This window comes from Pelodiscus sinensis, chromosome 7 (assembly GCF_049634645.1).
Source record: "Pelodiscus sinensis isolate JC-2024 chromosome 7, ASM4963464v1, whole genome shotgun sequence".
Lineage (NCBI taxonomy): Eukaryota > Metazoa > Chordata > Testudines > Trionychidae > Pelodiscus > Pelodiscus sinensis.
In genome coordinates, this window is record NC_134717.1 from 59,638,093 (window position 1) to 59,657,963 (window position 19,871).

The following is a 19,871-nucleotide window of genomic DNA, read 5'->3' on the forward strand; positions in this document are numbered from 1 at the left end:
AGTCAGAGTCCTAATTCAGTGAGGTATGTATGCACAGGCCTAACTTTAAACATAAGAATGATCCCAGACTGATTATTCATGTGTTTTCAGAGGACTTAAGGACCTTTCTAATTTTGGACCTTAACATGGACTATTAGGACCTAATTCAGAAAGGAGCTGAGTGCCTCTTTCCAGTGCTTTCAATGTCTCTTTATTTCAATGGGAAATAAGGCCCTATGTTTTGAATCCATCATGAGCCAAACTTTATATTGAATAATGATTAACTTGATTTAAGAGCATAAGAACAGTTATACTTAGTCAGATCAAAGGTCTATCTAGCCCAGTGTCCTGTCTGCCAACTGCGGCCAATACCAGATGCTCCAGTGAGAGGGAACACAACAGGTAATCCTCATGTAATCCCTCCTTGTCATCCATTTCCAGACAAACAGAGGCTAGGGACACCATTCCTACCCATCCTGGCTAATAGCCATTGATGGACCTAACCTCCATGAAAATATCTAGCTCTTTTATGAACCCTATTAAAGTCCTAGCCTTCACCACATCCTCTGGCAAGGAGTTCCACAGGTTGAGTGAAGAAAAACTTCCTTTTGTTTGTTTTAAACCTGCTGCCTATTAATTTCATTTGGTGACCCCTAGATCTTATATTATGAGAGTATGCTAATAACTTTCCCTTATTCGCTTTTTCCACACCAGTCATGATTTTATAGACCTCTATCATATCCTCCCTTAGTCTCCTCTTTTCTAAGCTGAAAAGTCCACATCTTTTTAATCTCTCTTCATATAGGACCCGTTCCAAACCCTTAATCATTTTTGTTGCTCATTTCTAAATGATGTCTTCTCACACACAAAGAAACAGCAATAAATCAGAGCTCCTTCACCCTTTCTTCCCGTCAAGAAACACCCGCTCCTTTAAGCCTGCCCACACCTCTCTGTAAGCCCAAAATGTGCTTCCACGGAGATGCTTGTTTAGGTAGTCTGATCCTGACAGAGGCCATCTTCATTCACTTGAGTAGTGGGGCTACTCACATGATCAGGGGGCTGCTTATAAAGGGTCTGATCCAAAGCCCACTGCCGTTAATGAAGCTCTTCCTGCCGACTTTGCTGGGCTTTGGATCAGTCTCATGATGGCTGCAGGATCACGTCCTAAACTCATAGCTCCCTAGGGCAGAGATTTAGTCTTGTATTTGCTTATGAAGCATCAGTCATGGCCTTAAATAAATTAATAGATTATAAGGCCTGAAAGGGCAATTATCATTATCTGAGCTTCTGCAGAGCACAAGCCATAGAATTTCATCTCTTGATTCTTAAATCAATGGTTCTAGCCCTGGTTGTGCAGGCAGGGATAGTTTCCACCCTGACCAAAGAAGAATTCACGGGAAACTCGTGGCTCCGTCCTTTGTAGAACACCATCGATGAGGGCGGTCTCCGGAGCCCAACATTCTAAGCCTTCACCTTTCAATATTTGCACATCACAGCGACCCCCTCTGACCCTCTGTGCAAAGGTGTGACTAGTTCTGACAAGGATAATTGGAGCTGGGATAGGAGACAGGCCTGACTTTCTGGACCAGGAGGAGGATGAATGCCAGTACAGATTGTTCAGGAGACAGCCTCTTGCATTGGGATGCGCTGCTGGTTCTGATGGCTCAGGGACATGTTCCCTGTTGTTTTCGTAGTCAGGAAGGAGCTTCCATTGAGCTTTGTTTTGCTGCCGCAAGGTAAAACTTCAGGCTGCTTCCAAAGGATTTTTAATTTTGCAATGATTTATTTCATTCCACATATTCCCCAAACCACTCCTTCTTTACTCAATACACTTTCTCCAAGCCTTTTATGTTAACCCTCCTTCCATTTCCTGCATTTCATTTGGTGGTCTCTGGTTTGCTCCCTTGTGCACTTGGAAACATTTGGGCTGCGTCTAGATTGGCATGATTTTACGGAAATGCTTTTAATGGGAAAGTTTTCCGTTAAAAGAATTTTCGGAACAGAGCATCTAGATTGGCATGGATGCTTTTCCACAAAACCACTTTTTGCAGAAAAGCGTCCGTGCCAATCTAGATGCGCTTTTCTGCAAAAATGCCCCGATCGCCATTTTTGCGATCGGGGCTTTTTTGCAGAAAACAAATCTGAGCTGTCTACACTGGCCCTCTTGCGCAAAAGCTTTTGCCTGAATGGGAGCAGAATAGTATTTCCGGAAGAAGCACTGATTTCTTACAGTAGGAAGTCAGTGCTTTTGCGGAAATTCAAGCGGCCAGTGTAGACAGCTGGCAAGTTTTTCCAGAAAAGCGGCTGATTTTCTGGAAAAACTGGCCAGTCTAGACACAGCCTTGCAGAACATGTTCTTGATGCTTTTCATTCAAATCCCTTGTTGCAGTCCATTTCTTCAAGCCGCGCCTCCTATTTTATTGTTCTAGCAAACCAGAGTAAAGGACAATTCAAGCTCCCTGCATCATTTACTCTCCCTGTCCCATGCACAAAAAAGAGACATGGATTTTAATGTGTTACTCCCACAGGATCCCCTAAAAAAGCAGAGGTTATGCTCCAAATCCCAGTTACGTCCTGACCTGCGGCATGAAGTGCTTAGTGAACATGAACTATTTATAGATAGTTACATATCTAGGTATTTCAGCATTGGGCATGAATCATGCAAGAGCTGAAATAAGGGATATCCCCCTAAATTTCCCTGTTGAAAATCAATGTAACTTTTCACAACTTTTTCTCAATCAACTTTATAAGTGGGTGGAATCTTTCAAATTTTGACAGATAAAGAAAAATAGGGGAAAAGATGTTGCTATTTTTTTTCTTGGCTGTTGCCCTACTATGATTAAAAATGTGTAGCAGGCCAGGTAAAGACCACACCACCAGGGCAACATACAAAAGTTTGCTCTGCTGCTGCCCATGTTGTACCTGTTCTGTAGCTTACCCGGAGAATTTCAGCCTTGCACACAATCAATCCAAGCACTCTTGGTCTTTTCCAAAGGGTGAATCTTGTTCACCATGCATGGCCAGGAGGATACACAGGGTGAAATCCTCATCCCAACAGAGCCACTGAGAGATTTTGCCACCAACTTCAGGTTTCACTAAGAACCACCAATGAGTTTCTGCTGTACAAGTCAGAAAAGAACTTATGGAGACTACAGGGGGCATATGCTCACCCTGTGCATTCTCCAGAGGGATCTCTGAGAGCAGTCACATAGGCCGTGTCCAGACTCAGGGGTTTTTTCGGGAAAAGTAGCCTTTTTTCGAAAAAACTTCCCCTGCGTCCAGACTCAAGCCAGACTCAAGACTCAAATTATTTCGAAAGAACGCGGCTTTTCTTTCGATGGCGGTAAACCTCGTTTCACGAGGAAGAACGCCTTCCTTTGAAAGTTCCTCTTTCGAAGGAAGGCGTTCTTCAATGTAAAGAGGCCGTCTTCGAAAGAGAGCATCCAGACTCGCTGGGTGCTCTCTTTCGAAAAAGTGGATTTCTCTTTCGAAAGATCCGCCTGCAGTCTAGACGCGATCTTTCGAAAGATGCTCTTTCGAAAGATGCTTTCGAAAGAGCCTCTTTCGAAAGAAGCCTGCAGTCTAGACATAGCCATAGAGAACATAACAGGAGGTTGGGCAGATTGGCTTCTGCACTGAGCTTTGGAACAAGGCACAAGAACCTGGTGTAGCATCAGGCTGAAGGTCATCTCCTCTCCATTATGAGACTTGGCCGCCTTTCTCTGGTCCTGCTACTGAGCTCAACTTCTCCATCCATGTGTCTGTTCCCAAAATTTGCAGCAACGGGAAGCCACCCAAAGGATGAGTGTAACACAAGAGACATGCGTATCAAAATGCAGGTGCCTCTACTGCTTGAACTAAAAGATCCACTTTTGTTGGCTCAAATCAACAGCAGAGCCATAACCCTCTAGGTAGGCCAGCTAGTAGAAAAGTATGGAATGTAAGCATGGATTGCAGAAAGAATAAAAACATTTCCTTCCTAACAACTGAACCTTTTAGGGACTTTAGAAGAACAGGGGTCTTGTAACTTGAAGAAACAATAATAATGACTAACCATTAATTTTCTATTACAATAGCACGTAGGACCTCTAGACCTGGGCCCATTGTTCTGTATAAACACAACCCAACAAGCTGGCCTTCGCACCAAAGAGCATTGGGGTGGCATTAAGGAGAAAAGATAAATAAAACTAAGGTGGAATTTTCTTCTCAAAGTAAATGGCTGCTCTAGTCTCTTTGTTGCCTAGCTAGTGGTATGAACTCTCCCTTCCCCCCTTCCGCCTCCAGATGCTGGACAAAGCAGCTACAGTGCCAATGAAATTAACTGTGCAAAAAGTGGGTTTTGCTCTTCTGCTGTGTTACTGCACACTAGTCTGAAAACTTTTTTGGGCGGCAAATCTGGCTTCCTGGGGTTTGCAGAAGGGACTTCCCCACTCACCTCTAACCAGCACTTCAGGCTGCTTGGGCGTTCGTTCTACATTGAAAGAGGCAGTAGGAAGTGCTTTTGCTGAGCTCTGTCTTGTATGTTTATTGATGGAGGGGAGAAAGAAAGAGAATTTGTAGTTGCCCCACCTGCTTTATCATTAGAAACGCAAAGCAGGACCGTGTCCAAATTCACAGCACAAAAATTCTGTCAGCCAAAGGTAGGGTTAGAATTTAGATACAGAGCCAGACACTCTCAGGATCTTATAGCTCTTTCTTGGTGGGGGAGGGGAGGTTTATAGTTGATATTTTTTAGTGCAGTTATTACAATGTAAAATGCCACATGTGGAAATACATCAAATAAACATGGACAATAATCAATTCAAGCAAGCAATTCAGGTTATTTGGCTTGATGCAGAATGTCACCCAGTAACTTCTAGGATCTGTGTTATATAAGAGGTTAAATTAGATAACCATATGTTTCCTTCCGGCCTTAAAAATCAAGGAACAATGTTGGTCTGCTATGAACTGAAAGAATCAGTATACATATGTTGTCAAGTGCATCATTTCCATAGATGGAAGAAATGGTATGCCCACTTATCAAAGTCAGGCAAGTACTACCAACCAGTGATGGGGATGAATATACATTTTCGCGCCAAAAACATTTTAGCTGGAATAGCTTCCTGCTCCTTTTCTTCGTTTATTGTTTTCAAACATTTGCCCAAATAAGTTCTTGTTCACAATGAGTTAAGGAATGGTATTCCTCAGGTGTGAAATAGCTGTATATGTGAACAATGTTAGGATAAAAAAAATACTGAAAGACTATAATGCCATTATGTAAGTTACCTCTACATTCCTCCCCACTCCTCCTCCCCAGATTACTGTGATCAGTTTTAGTTACTGTGGGTACGTCTACACTGCACGCTTATGTCGAAATAAGCTATTTTAGAAGAAATACTCCAAAATAGCTTATTTTGAAATAGCACGTCTACACTACAGGGGAGCCTCAAAATTAGTCCGAGGCAGGCTCCGCTAATGTGGATGTGCTACCTTGATTTACCTCGAGGTGTACCAGTAGTTCGGAGTAGGAAGCCTAGTCCGAACTACCTAGTTCGAGCCCTGTGTAGCCGCGCTGCACGGGGTTCGAACCAGCGGGGTTTTATAAATGGCGACTCCCCGCTTATGCAAATGAAGCCCGGGAAATTCAAATCCCGGGCTTCATTTGCAAGAGCGGTATGCCTACATTACCCTCCTAGTTCGAACTAGGGGGGTAGTGTAGACATACTCAATGACATTGAAATGTGCGTGCGTCTAGAAGCGTTTCTGGATTTCTTTTTAGCACGTACTTACACAAGCTGCTTTTGTCAGCAGCTATCAAAGCCCCTTGATTCACCCATCTAAAACTGGAGAGTCATTGAAACAAATATTTAATTGAATGTTAATACCACATAACTATATTAATTTCTCTCTTTTGCAGCCATTTCCCTGATTCTGCCAGACAGGATTAAACACTAACACTGCAGCAGTCAGCATTCTGTATCACTCACCGCCATGATTTTAATCACATATAGTGGTGCTAATTGAATTCAGGTGATCCCGCTGTAGTCTGAAGGATAATGTCTCACACCTGATCAGCACTAATGAAGTGGCTAACTGCATTCAAGAGACACCACTGCTGTTGCAAAGGTAATTTCTTACACTTCGTCAGAGCTTGATGCCATGCACTTAGCAACCTGGCTAGCCAAAAATATCCCACCCTCAGAATTAATGAGGTGTGTAAGTGTTTTAATGAATGGGATTTTTAAAAATAATCACTTAGGAGCATCTATGAATGTCAAAGTCATAGTGATGGGCTTTGCCAAGCAGTGGAGTGGGAAACGTACATGCCAGCAAGAGACCCTACTGCCCTCTGGAGGGCGGCATGTCAGATCGCATGTATGAATGCCACGGGGCCTACAAGGGAGGCGTATAATCCCTAATTCTACCTAACCTAAAAGGAGAGCCTCCTTTAATCACAGCATCATAGAACACTAGAACTGGAAGGGACCTCATGAGGTCATCAAGTCCAGTCCCCTGCCCTTACGGCAGGACCCAGTACTGTCTAGACCATCCCTGATCGATGTCTGTCTAACCTGCTCTTAAATATCTCCAGAGATGAGATTCCACAACCTCCCTAGGCAACTTATTCCAGTGTTTAACCACCCTGACAGTTTTTCCTAATGTCCAACCTAAACTTCCTTTGCTGCAGTTTGAAGCCATTGCTTCTTGTCCTATCCTCAGAGGCCAAGGAGAACAATTTTTCTCCCTCCTCCTTGTGGCACCCTTTCAGATAACTGAAAACCACTACCATGTTCTCTCTCAGTCTTCTCCTTTCCAAACTAAACAAGCCCAATTCTTTATGTCTTCCTTCTTAGGTTATGTTCTCTAGACCTTTAATCATTCTTGTTGCTCTTCTCTGGACCTTCTCCAATTTCTCCACATCTTTCTTGAAATGTAGTGCCCAGAACTGGACAATACTTCAATTGAGGCCTAATCTGCACAGAGTAGAGCGGAAGAATGACTTCTTGTGTCTTGCTCACAACACTCCTGTTTATGCACCCAGAATCATGTTTGCTTTTTTTGCAACAGTGTCACACTATTGACTCATATTTAGCTTGTGGTCCACTATGACCCCTAGATCCCTTTCTGCCGTACTCCTTCCTAGACAGTCACTCCCACTCTGTATGTGTGAGACTGATTGTTCCTTCCTAGGTGGAGCACTTTGCATTTGTCCTTTTAAAACTTCATTCTATTTACCTCATCCCATTTCTCCAGTTTGTCCAGATCATTTTGAATTATGACCCTATCCTCCAAACCTCTGGTGGTTGAAGCTTGTTCTCTTGGAGTCAAGAAATGTGATTTCTATCTCCGCCCATAAATGTGAAGTAGCAACAGTCCTCCTTTGGTCAGGGAAGAATATCCTGGAAAAGTTGAAGTTGTGGGATCTGGAACTGCTCCTTGACTCCCTGGATCCCAGCACTAGATGCAATGTATGCACATTACATGGCTCCTATCGGGCCTTCAGAACTGGGAAAACCTTGAGTTCTCTGCTGTCTTGGATTGCAGCAGGTCTGCCATCTACACTTGCAGCCTATCCCTGTGGCCATTCCATCTCCTTGCTGCAACCCAAGAACAAGATTACTGATGCCTGGATGCTTGTTGGATCAGCAAAGGCATCCTAGCTTTGCAGTGCGAGGAGAGTGGGAAATGGACATATCCTCCTACCATCCCCGAACCATGTAACAGAACACTGCTTAGCCATTATCTGCTGCCACCCTCCACTATACTGAACTCTTCCTCTTTCTAATTCCAGGCTTTGGAAAGTTGAGAAAGTTGACCTGAGTAGCCAGCCGATGGCTTTGTGGCCACATTACAGCTGGAAATCTCATTGACCTATCTGGTACCAATATATTTGACTGTGCTCAAAAGAGAATTAAATTAAGAATTCTCTCTCCTTCCGTGCTAGGCTTTGAGGATTTCTGTAAATTGTGTAGCTTATTTTGAGTGTATTTCGAAATAGGTTATTTCTACACAGCACCAAATTTTGAAATAACTTGCTATTCTGAAATGCCCCTTAACCCTCATGGAACGAGGGTTAACAGGATGTCAGAATAAGCCACCCATTATTTTAAAATCTATTCTGAAATAATGGGAGGCTTCAATAGATGCAGAATAGCTATTTCGGTATCCCAAAATAGTTCCGCAGTGTAGACATACCCATTTCATGAGAACAATACATTCTTGCTCTTCTCTGGAATGGTTCACAATCAGTCAGTTAACTATAAAAGCGGTGAGGAGTCCTGTGGCATCTTATAGACTAAACAAAGTGTTGGAGCATAAGCTTTCGTGGGCAAAGACCCACTTCATCAGATGCATGTCAGTTAACTATGTGTCACCTCCTGGGAAGTTTACAAAGGGGTCATCAGGAAACAAATAGTTTAAATGGTGGGGTTCTGTCATTCAAAGTATTTCTTATGGAGAGAAAGCATTTGTTCTGACAGACACTCTTTGCATAGAGTTCTTTCTTCAGGTCGGTGTTACTAGGGTCTCACTGGCTATGCTCAATCAAGATGGAAGAGCCAGCCCCAAGACTAAATTCAATTTCCATTTATTTAATGGATATAAAGCTTTCTGATTTGTGAATGCTTAAGTTATGCAGAAAAGAATGAAAGGACTAGTCACTGGAAGCAGAGTACCAGGACACTCTCAGCATTTGATTTAGTGGGTCCTTACTAGGCCAGTTAAATCAAATCCAGGAAGATCAATTTCCAGTGAGTTGATCTCTGGGTAATTATAGACAAGGCCTTAAAAGTGAAAAGCCTTCCAATTTGCCACACCTATTATAACACTGAAACTGTTATAAGAGCCATTAAATGGTAATTAAGTCATTTAACGAGAATGTGCTGATCTGGAAATACATACTATCAGTTTCTGAATTTACTGAAAAGAAAAGTTGTGCGTTACTGTAATAGTCACTCAGAACAGACTCTGTAAAATCTTACTTTCACATTGGCTTTAAGTATTTCATTAGTTTGTTGCTGAAGATTATAAAATCTCATCCCTAAAAAACCCTTGCGTTGCTTTTAGAGGCACAGTGAGTATTCATTAGCTTAAATGCTTCAATCTTCAGACATATAGTTTTTTAAATACATTCTTCAAAAGGTCACCCTTATCTAAAATACACATTTTAATTTTAATTACGATAGCGCAAAAAACTTTGTCCATCTGTGCTGTAATCTTTCTCCCTTCAAAAGAACACCCTCCCCCTTTTCTTCCAAATAGCTGAACAAATGAGTTTCTATTGTTATGGAGATCACACAAAATAAATTAGTGTTCCTTTTTGCTAAAAGCAATTAACATGGTTATGGACACACTAAACCACTCTGACTGATTAATTTAAAATAATGTCTTTGTTTCCACGTGTTAAATATGTACTAATCTGGAATGATTACTTTTTGAAGTCTTAAGCGTACATTTAAAAAACAAAATCAGTTTAGAGATACTGTTTAAGAAAATGTATAAGCGACATGCATCATGTATTCTATAATATTTAATGTTGTATTCAACAGGACAGCTGACTTGACCTTATTACAAAGCTTTGCAAATACATATATGTGATAAACCTCAGGGTATATCAAAAAACCTGTGTGTGAGGGGTTCATTCACCACCACAGCACCCCCTGCCGTCTGTCCTAGGAATTTGCTCCTTCTGCTGGCGGGGTACCTTCCCTCAGGTGGCGTTTCCCCTCTTTCCTCCAGGCATTCTCTTCAGGACACTGCCCTCTCTGAGCCCCCCTTCCGGAGGTTGTTTCTTCAGCAGGCCGTGCTTCAGGCCCTTCAGTCTCAGGGTTTGCTTGGCCAGAAATCCCCTAGCCCTGCCTTGCCTTGCCTTGCCTCCCCAGCCCTGCCCTAGCTCCAGGGAGCCTCCTACTCCCCCAGCAGCCAGGCTCTCACTGCCTTCCCTGGGAACAGCAGCCCATCCTCTTATATAGCTCCCAGCTTGGCCCTAATCAATTAATGCAGCCTCAGCTGGGGCTAAACTCCCAGGCCCTGCTCCAGGCTGGGGTTTGCCCTGAAAGGGCCAGTGCTGGGCGAACGTCCTGTCACACTGTGACAGACATTTTTTTATTCCCAAATTTAGTGTGTTTAATTAGGTACCCTCAGCATGCCCAGTCTTTATAATCTGACGTGCAGTCAAAACATGTTCCATTTTGTTTAGGAAAGGTTTTTTTTTCAAATGTCATTTACTACATTTGGGATCAGGGATTTGGCTAGAAGGGGGTGAGCAGGGAGGGGAGGAAAGTGAGGAGGGAGATACTGGGGCGGGGGGCGGAGCCAAGGATGAGCAGGTGTGGAGTGTGGGCGGGCTCACGGGAGGGGGAGCTCACCAGCCGCTTCACCCACCGCCCATGCCTCTAAGGATAGAGATTCCATCACCTCTCTAGGGAACCCATTCCAGTGATTCCCCACTCTCCTAGGGAAATAGCTGTCCCTAATATCCAACATAGACCTCTCCCACTGCAACCTCAAAACCTCTGTCCTCTGCCACCACTAGGAATAGCCTGGCTCCATCCTCTTTGGAACCCCCCTTCAGGGAGCTGAAGGCTCCTATCAAATCCCCCTCAATCTTCTCTCCTGCAGACTAAATAAGCCCAGTTCTCTCAATCTGTCCTTATAAGTTATGTGCCTCAGCCCACTAATAATTTTTGTTGCCTTCTCCTGGACTCTCTCCAATTTGTCCACATTCTTTCTGCAGTGGGGAGGGCCCCAAACTGGTCACAATTCTCCCGACATGGCCTCACCCATGTAGCGTAGAGTGGAATAACCACTTCCCTCCATCTGCTGGCAATGCTCCCACTAATGCAGCCCAGTATGTTGTTAGCCTTCTCGGCAACAAGGGCACAAAGCAAAATCAATATCTCGTTTAATCCTCAAGTTTTCTCTGCAGAACTGCTGCGTAGCCAGTCAGTCCTCAGCCCGTAGCAGTGCTTGGGACTCTTTCATCCTTAGTGCAGGACTTCGTCAGACTTCTTTCAACCCAATCCTTCAATTTGTGGAGGTCACTCTGGACCCTGTCCCTACCCTTCAATGTATCTACCTCTCCCCTCTGCTTGGTGTCATCCGTGAACTTGCTGAGGGTGCAATGCATCCCCTCATCCAAATCATGAATGAAGATAAACAAAACTGGCCGCAGGACAGACCCCTGGAGCACTCCGCTTGATACTGGCTTTCAACAAGACATTCATCACCACCTGTTGAACTTGACAATCGAACCAGCTTTCTCTCCATTCGTACAAACCACACTTTTTTAACTTGCTGGCAAGAATACTGTGGGAGACCATATCAAAAACTTTGCTAACGTCAAGGTATAGGACATCCACTGCTTTCCCCATACCCAGAGAGACATAGAAGGCAATTAAGTGGGTCACATATGACTTGTCCTTGATAAATCCATGTTGACTGTTCCTGCTCATCTTCCTCTCCTCCGGATATTGGAAAGTGGATTCCTTCAGGACCCGCTCATCACAAATTTTCTCTTGGCACCTTCGGATGCATTAGATCTAACCCCAGGAACTTGTGCAGCTCTTCTAAATAGTTCTTACCCTCTTCCTTCTCTGAGGGCTGCTCACCTCTGCCCCATACTGTGCTGCTCAGTGCAGCAGACAGGCTGTGCAAGGAAGCCAAGCCCTGCAGAGAGACTATCCTCCCTCTTCTCCTGCCAGGAAAGGCACTTTCTCGGGCCAGATGTTATTCTTCCATGGTCCTTGTTCTGCCTGCTGTGTAGACCACAAGAAAGCTAGTCTACAGCCTGGTACCACAGTGGGTGTTCTATGGAAGCATATCCCCCCATACCCACACAGCACTCCCACTGAGCTCTGCTATCTGATTCCATTACTCCTGTCCCATGATTGCCCCTCCGGCTGAGCTGGACTGGCATCGTATATAGCAAGGCAGGGACTTGAGCGTGAGCCTGAAATCCTTACCTCTTCATATTTGCAGGCTTTACAGCCCTCAGCCCATTGCCTCATGGGTATGCTAGGCAGGAAGGCGCGTTGCCTTCCCAAACTGCCAGCCTAGCCCCACCCACACTCTGCTCTGAGGTGTACTGGAGGTGGAGTGTTGCTGCCCCTAAGCGCCCTCCTGTCTCCCCATGCTGGGGCCATGCAACTACCCTACCTGTGCTGGGGGGGGGGAGCATGTGATGCGCTGTGCTCCCTCCCTGTGGTGGTCAAGGGGGCAAGGAGGCGGCCAGGCTCCTGTGCTGGGCGGGGCCACCACAGAAGGGGCGGGGCTGAGGGAGAGGTTGGATGCTTGCCTCTCCTAGCCCTGACTTCATGCATGGCCTCCCTCCCACCTTCCCTTTGGGCTTCCACTGGCTCCCCAACTCCTTGGGTCTCTGCCCCTCTCCCCCCTTTTGAGTTCACGAGCAGTTCTTCCCCGCGTTCCACTGCTCATGCCCCACATGCTATTCCTGTGCCAGCACTGCCTCTGTATGTGTTAATCCATCCAAGGTTAATAGCTACAACAGCTCTAACTAGAAGCCATCACTAGCCATATGATCATCCTTTTTATTACCTCATAGGCAAGGAATACCCTGCTAACACTGTTTTTAGGGACATTCCTTTGCGTGGAGATACCTCTCCTTTCTCTTTTTGCTTAAGGGCTTGCCAGAGAGTCACCCGCACTGCTTTGCTAGGCTGTGGGTGGCTCTCTAGCTACATATGGCGTGGTGGACAGGGCCCCTGGGAAGTCATCTGAGGTGCTTACACACCACTAAGTCCCCTTCTCTGCCAGCCTGAGCCCCCTAATACCTTGTCTTACTGCATCAAGCCCTCCAGCCTGTACGGACAAAACCCACAGGCAAGGCCACAGCAAAAGCTATGAATGCAGACACTGAGATCAACTTTGGGAAGACTCAGTTTAAGGTATTTACTCCAGCACTCACCCCTTGAGGTACAAACCCAAAGTTATAGGAAGTTGGCCTCCTTCCCCCATTGTGAAGGAAGGTACGCACAGACCCTCCCCGTCCCTCTTAGACATTACATAAACTGTGTACACATTATCAACCAGAAATAAGTGTTTTACTCTAAAAATGTGTATTTTCAGTGGTCAAAGAAGTAATAAACAGAGCAAAGCTGGTTACTAAGAAAATACAAAGCGTGCAATTACAGCTAGATACTAGGACTGTCAACTGACCTGCACTAATGCCTGTGATTAACGCAGGGCAGGATTAACATGTTAATTTTTTAAACACATTAATCGCAGACATTAATATGGTGCTGCCCCTTTAAAGTGCCAAAATGGCACTTCAAAATGGCAGCGCATGAGGAGCTCCGACGCTTCAAAGGGGCTTTGCAACAGCGGAGTCGGGGATCAGATGGAGTCCCCAGCTGATCCCAGGCTCCTAATGCGCTGCCCCTTGGAGACGCCGCCATGGTGCTTCCAAGGGGCAGCACTGCATGGAGCCTGGGGTCAGCTGGAGACTCCATCTGATCCTGAGCTCCATGTAGCACTGCCCCGTTGAAATGCCGCCACGGCATTTCAAAGGGATGTGCACATGATTAATCGCACGATTAAATGTGATTAATTTTTTTAATCGTGCGATTAATCATGATTAAATGTTTTAATCCCTTGACAGCTCTATTAGATACATGTAAGATCTCATCCTCATTGTGATTCTAATTATCTTCTTCACAGATCAGGCATCCTTCTAGCCTAGGCCAAGTTCAATCTTGGTTGTTTCCAGCAGTTACCTTAGGACCTAATATACCATATAATACATTAATACAACGTGAGTGGGTAGATACGGATACAGCTACACTCCCTCTCAGGAGTGTCCTCTTTTTTGAACGTTCAAATATGGTAACCCTACCTTAGGTGGGGTAGCTGGGGGGAACCAATGACCTGGAGGGGGAAAGACAACAATCTCCCACAGAAGTCACCAACACTGGGTGTTTGACCCAACAGAAGTTGCACTGCTATGGGTACGCACTCACTGTTTTGTCAACAGACGGCAGTTTTTTGCCACACAGCATGCCAGTGTGGACAAGGCCTTAGTGGTGTAAGGTCCCAGTCAGCAAACATCTCTCCTCTGTCTATTGTAGTGTTTGCTTTGCTGCTTGTGACTCCATGCCAAGGAATTATTGAACATGGACGTCCTGAAAAGGACTCCCTTGCTGAAAAAGTGCTCTGACACGTGGAGTTTCTGGCATCTGCTAAAGATGCTGACCTATGCCAGCCAATGCTGATGGGAAAGAACTGTGAGGGACTGCAAGTTCCTTGGGGGCAGGGACTTTTTTATTGTGTGTTTGCACATTGCCTAGCATAATGAGGGCTCGGTCCTTTGCCTGGGCTTCAAGGTGCTTTAAATAATAAAGGATATGATTTGCCAAGCTTTATGGGTAAAGAAGGGTAGGGATGCATTGTGAGATTCATTACCACGAAGGTATGAGCTGAGCTGCAGGATGTGAGGTGACAGGAGAGATTACAATCTCGTTACTGTCGAGAGCCCTTGCACACGGTGCCACATCACTTCTAAATGATCTGGTGGAGTGGTACCACATTATGCGGAGTGATTACGTGAATTTATTACAGAACAATTTGACTGGCAGTGGAGCTCTGGTGTGGGGGAGCTGGAAGCACGCAGGGATTTCCTCAACCAAAAGGGGATTTGATTTTTGAGCCTCGGGTTCAAACCTCTGAATGAGTGCAGATCCAATTACCTGTTCATTGTTATGACTAAAACTCGTTCCTATTTTCAAAAATACAACCGGAAGTGCTACCCAAGACTGTGTTGTACCTCACAAATTAAAACTCACAATGTAGACAGAAGGAGTGTCCATAAACATGTGCATCTCAGCCTGCAGCTTCCCCAACAGCTGTAGCAAAGAGGAGCTTTGCAGTGTCCCTGGAATATTAACAAATTTGGGCTCTGGCAGAGCAACATAAGAATGGTCATAGTGGGTCAGACCAAAGGTCCATCTAGTCCAGTGTCCTCTCTGCCAACAGTGGCCAATGCCAGGTGCCCCAGAGGGAGTGAACAGAACAGGGAATCATCAAGTGACCCCTCTTCTATCATCCATTCCCAGCCTCTAAAAAACAGAAGCTAGGGACAACCATTCCTACTCATCCTGGCTAATAGCCATTGATGGACCTATCCTTCATGAAGCTCTTTTTTTGAACCCTGTTAAAGTCTTGGGCTTTACAACATCCTCTGGCAAGGAGTTCCACAGGTTAACTGTGCATCGTCTGAAGAAGTGCTTCCTTTTATTTGTTTTACGCCTGCTACCTACTAATTTCATTTGATGAACCCTCCTTCTTATGTTATAGGAACAAGTAAATTACTTTTCCTTATTCACTTTCTTCATACCAGTCATGATTTTATAGACCTCGATCATAGCATAGCAAGATGGGGGAGCAAGTTCAAAAATAAAGGCATCCACGTGCACCACTCCAAGAATATTGTGATCAACACGTATGAAACAGCGGGCAAATAGCCAAGAGGAAGCTCTATGTAGTTGAAGTATGGAGAAGGGATAAAAACAATGGAATAAGAAAGCAAACTTTGCTGAAGATTTCCCTCTCTCAACTAACCTATTAAAAGTAACTAAAGCCATAAAGCCAGAATATGGCACCCTCTGCAGATGGATCAGCATGAGAACATACACTATAAAGGTATTTTGTATTTCAGATGTACTGGAGCTGTTTCAGATTGTATTTACTAAACAGCTATTTAATGATCAAACTTGTACAAGGGATCACTCATCACCTTTTGCCATATAGAAATGTCCACCCACTATGTCAATAAATGCCGTCATCTTCACTCCCTCCCTTTTCATCTTTGTTAGAGTTACAAATGAGGGGCAGAGGCATAACTCAGGACATTTTCTAGATTAGTCTTTTCTTTAAATAAACAAACTGCTCCCAGAAAAGCCGGCTCCTTCAGTCTGCAACAATAAGCTCTGTCACCTGGACTGCTGGGTATATGATGGGTTGATGGATAACCCAGCAAACTCTAAGGCCAGGCGGTTGGGTTTTCAGGTCTACTTCAGAGGGAGACATGGGATGGAAAGCCGCAGAAAAGGGGTAAGATGGACTGTAGCAGGCAAGGATGTAAGCATAAAGAGTATAATTTAATAAAAATTAAATATACACAAGTTCAAAATGTAGCAAAATATATGTATGTTATAAAAATTGCATTTTTTATACACATGAAGAATGCTGGACAAGTTACGTCAAAGGACAAGAAGGATGCAACGCTGAGATAGTTTAGTCAGCGTTTGCTGATCTTGTCCGCTCTTACATCTGCCTGGGGTATGCCATGGCAACCCTCTCCACATTCATCACCTTTAGAAGCTTAAGGGATGTGCTTCCCAAATGCAGGCTCACAATATGAGTGACAATCACAAATATTGCTCTCCAAAGCATCAGTTTGGCAAATCACTTCACTTTGTGGACTACATTTCTGCTTAAATGTCACGGGAACTACTCCCGTGTATTAGAGCTCAAGGGCTCAGTCCTGCTTCTGCTGAAGTCATTGGAAGAACTGTCATTATCATCAATAAAAACGGAACATAAGAGCGGCCATACTGTCAGACCAAAAGGCCATCTAGCCCAGTATCCTGTCTGCTGATCGTGGCCAATGCCAGGTGCCTCAGAGGAAGGGAACAGAACAAGTAACCATCAAGTGATCCCTCCCCTGTCATCCATTTCCAGACAAACAGAGGCTAGGGACACCATTCCTACTAATCCTGTCTAATAGTCATTGATGGACTTAGCCTCCATGAATTTATCTTGCTCTTTTTTGAACCCTGTTAAAGTCCTGGTTTTCACAACATCCTCTGGCAAGGAGTTCCACAGATTGACTGTGCACTACATGAAGAAAAACTTCCGGATTTTCCAATCTGCTGTCTAGAGGCCACATTTAGGATTTGATCCCAATAAAATGTTCTTTTCCCAGCATAATAAAGAAGGGTCACCACTCCAAGGGAGAGCTTTCTGGGGAGTTTGTTGGGTTTTTTGGATCACTATGTATTCTTGCCACATATATCATTGGTTCTTGTGCTTGGCTCTGCTGTCCTCTCCCACCTGCTCATTAAAAGGCCACACCTTAGCTAATACACCTGAAAGTTCTTTGGGAGATTCGTGGGTGGAGTCGTTGCTGAAGTGGGTTTAATGGAATACAGCATTCAAATATTTGCCTGCTTCTCCTTTTCAGCTGTCCTAAGACATATCTATCATTTGAGTGCACATCAAAGCCCGTGAACAGGTTGCATTTCCCAAAAGGTAAACCGACTGGTTTAGCTTGCCAGCTAAATTTATCTCAGGTAGTCATTACCACAATTGTGAGAACAAAACAAGGACAGTTGGCAAGTTTCTAGCTCTCTTTAAACAGGGAAAAGAAAACCTACCCCTCCACGTTCAGCAGGCCCTGGAAAAGTATTACAAAAGTTAACTGTGTTGGAACGGCTTTTAAATGTAAGATATTTGTCAGAGAGGCTGCTCTGTAACATCCCCCACTACCAATGGCTTCTGTCCTCAGATTATTTTGTTAGCCTGCCCCCTGGCAACTCTATGCTCTTTTGGACTTCTCAATGTTCCTGGGTATCCAAATAGCAAAAAAAGCCCATCAACGTCCACCAACCAAAAACATGATCACTGAGGCCCAGCCTTCAGACACAGACCTGGTCACAGGTCACTATCTATTTGTAGCCTCCAGCTTTCATTTTCCCTAGGTATGAAGATACACACCTTGAAATAAAGCTTCATCGGGTACAAACCAGATAACCCTATCTGCTCAGCAGCTCCTGTCACCATATCACTATAATGGTCTGCGTTCTAGAGCAGATCTAAGCACTTCGCTACCCGAGAGACTGCTTTTCCCTCCAAGACAGTGATCTCCCATGACTGCTCTCCTCCTCTAGAACCAAGGACTTGCCCACCAGTAAAAGCCAGCTTGTGAACACACATCAGATGGAATTTGTATAGGGGCTGACAAAACACCATGGAACATTGTGTCACATGAAATAAGAAGGACTATTAGTCACAAAATTGCCAGATCTGTGAGCAAAATTTGTCTATTTGCCTTGACTTTCCTCCTCTAAAGTCTGCTACTTTTCTTTCTCTCTCTCTCGATCTCACACACAAACACACAGGAGGACTAAAACACTATAATATTGAAAGGTATAGTGGATGCCAACAAGGTGGGAACTTGGGTCTAAGGACAATCAGAGATCTTGATGCAGCCAATGGGAAGGCCAGGAGTTCTCTTACCAGCTCCACAGTAGCAATCAAGGCACTTTATGTAGTAAAAATAGGCAGGAACTATGGAGCCACTCCCGAAGGCTACGTCTACACGGCAGTGCTATTTCGGAATACTGGGGGTATCCTGACATAGCTATTTCATGTCATTTGAGCAAGCCCGTTATTTTGAAATATAATGGGCTCGCTATTCCGACGCCCCTGTAAAACCTCATTCCACGAGGAGTAAGGGACGTTTCGGAATAGCGATTTATTTCAAAATAAGTGCTGTGTAGACAGCGTCGAATAAGCTATTTCAAAATTGACTCGAAATAAGCTACCCAATTTGTGTGGCTCAAATTGCGTAGCTTATTTCAAGATCCAGGTGCAGTGTAGATGCCTACAGGTCAGAGCCAAGACATGTGGGCCAAGGGGTTTCCCTGCTTGCAAACGCAGATTACATCAGGACCTGTGTGCAATGGAAACAGAAAGCCAGGAGGAGCAGTTTTGACCCTGAGAAGAAGCAGTGCCACAGAGCTTCCTGGACAAAGAGCTTGCTGGAACGGCAGACTTGGGGATTTCTGAGCAAGGAAACTTCTCACTGTTTGTTGTTGTGTCTTACTACTGCATTCAGGGAAACGGGACTTTATGAACACTTTTGTAAGAACACAGCTACTTTGTAACTGCTCAGCCCAATGAGAAAATCTTGCAAGCCCCCGAATGTGGTTAATTTCTTAGGCTAAAAGGGGAACAATACTACACAAGCTACTTGTTCTACAGGCAGGCAAGAAAGAAAGAGTTATAATGTTATCGTTATTTCTGTTTTTACCGGGAGAGGCTCAGACACATAGAATGATGAGGCCATGATAATAGATAACAAGATCAGATGATCCCATAAGCTTAAATTAGCTAGCTACATAGGATACAATAAACATCATATCTGGATTTATCTTACACCATAGTAGCACTCATGATGTGCCAGGCATCGTAAAAACTCAGCACAAAAACGTTGTATTTGTTTACTTACTGGCATAATTGTAGATGCATTTTGTTCAACTGGGGGAGGGCCTTGTGGAGAAACTGAAACAAGTAAAAGTGGATTATTTTGATGTAGCTTAAATTGATTCCTACTCAGCTCCAGTTTAATCCAAAGAAAGTTTAAATTGAAACAAGAGCAGTCACCTGCTGGTTTTCACCAGTTTAATTACATGGGTTCAAAAACTCACCTTAAATTAATCCAGTGAAAGATTCTTGAGTGGACAGGGACTAAAATGAAAACAGGCTCTGGCCTAAAACAGATTCTGGATATAATGAGGGAGATGATATGGGAGCTGACAAGTAATAATGAGAAGAGAGGCAGCCATAACAGCAGAATAAGGGATTGACAGGGCTAAAATGAGAACGGACTCATGAGTGGGCAATAAGCGGCCCATGCACCGGACACAATTCGCCAGGGTTAGCCCCTTCAGGCCCCCAGATGCTTTATTTACCTGCACGTCTGCAGGTACGGCTGTTCGCAGCTCCTATTGGCTGCAGATCACCACACCCAGCCAATGGGAGCTGCGAGAAGTGGTGTTCTGGTCCATATTGCTTCCAGCCACTTCCATTGGCTGGGAACAGCAATCCGCAGGCAACAGGAGCTGTGAGCATCCATACCTGTGAACACACAGCCCACCAGGGGCAAACCTTAGCAA